This window comes from Lonchura striata, chromosome 13 (genome assembly GCF_050655825.1).
Source record: "Lonchura striata isolate lonStrDom1 chromosome 13, ASM5065582v1, whole genome shotgun sequence".
Classification (NCBI taxonomy): Eukaryota; Metazoa; Chordata; class Aves; order Passeriformes; family Estrildidae; genus Lonchura; species Lonchura striata.
This window is the reverse complement of record NC_140715.1, coordinates 16,491,462-16,492,757: the sequence shown is the minus strand read 5'-3', so window position 1 is coordinate 16,492,757 and position 1,296 is coordinate 16,491,462. Positions and strand designations below refer to the sequence as shown.

Here is a 1,296-nt window from a genome sequence, read left to right as displayed (position 1 = left end):
CTAAGGAAAAAAATAAAAGCAGGTTTTATGGATTAAAATATTTCATTTCTGTTTCAATCACTTCCTAGTTACGTCCCACAGAATAAGAAACTTAGGAGAGAAATTTTAAAGAAATTTTGTCTCAAATTAAGAAAATGTTTTGTGTGTGTCAATAAGTCAATTTTAACATTGCTGAAATTCCTCCACCCTCTTTTACCCAGAAAACAAAGTTGAATCATTTCCAGAAGGTTCAGCAGCACTGAGAGACACATCAACAGCTGGTGGAATATGGTTTCTTAAACATTTCTCTGGCCAGCTCTCATCATCCATAGCAGGATGAGCTGGTCACATCTGCTGACCTCTTAAAACAGTGTGGCTGCTGTGACTAATTCTGTGTCTTCCCACACTGTCAATAATTCCTACAAAGCATCACCATCCCAAAACCTATAGTTACCACCTTCCAACCTGGCAGAAACCTGGCAGTTACTGCCTTCCAACCTGGGAGAAATATAGAATAAGGCTGTTTTGTGTTCTCAAATAAGGGAAAAATACATTGCTAAACAGAAAAAGAAAAAAAAAAAATTAAAAGCCACCTTCCACACTGACCCTGCAGAACACACTTTGTGCTGCTTGTTCTCAAGTGCTGGATCTCTGGATACTGGAAAATTCATCCTTATTTATTTATTTAAATTAAAAATCCTATCCATGACCTTAGAGGTGTGTGTTTATTATCAGCTCCTATACACTTGTCACAGCCTTGGCTGGAAGGGAAGCCAGGGGAGGATTTAAAACTAATAATAATAATCCAAGAAATTTCTCCATTTCAAATGTCATTGGGTTTTGTTTTTTGGGTTTTTGGTTTTTTTTTTTGTTTCTAATTAGAATATGGTTCGCCTTTCAGATTCCAAAGCGTTTGGATTAGTGGTTTTCAGCATAATGTCATTTTCCTGTCTATATGACCACAGCACAGCCTTGCTTCAAGTGTTTGGTAACAACAGAAAAAATAACCGTGGAAACCTATATGCAATCCTGCAGGATCTGAATTCATGCCACACCATTACCAGGCAGTTCAGGAGCACAAGGGCAGGACTTCTACAAGGAGTGTGCCTATTCCCCCTTATCTTTTCCAGAAGATGATTATTGGCTCAAAAAGAAAACCCACAAGGCCCCACTCAGCAGCTCACATGGTTACCTGCCTCAACAACCCATTATGGACATGTGTAAAGTGAAGCAATTTTGCCTTTAAAACAAAACAGGCAGAAAGAGAATTAGTGGACCAGATTGATTCCACTTATAGCTACATTATATTATCCTAGA

The 1,296-nt window shown here is 38.2% G+C and overlaps 1 long non-coding RNA gene across 1 annotated transcript in view; it reads right to left on the bottom strand.

Moving 5' to 3' along the window:
* LOC110470840 (uncharacterized) overlaps window positions 1–1,296 on the bottom strand; it is a 226,205-nt gene that overhangs the window by 27,574 nt on the left and 197,335 nt on the right. The window lies entirely within an intron of this gene.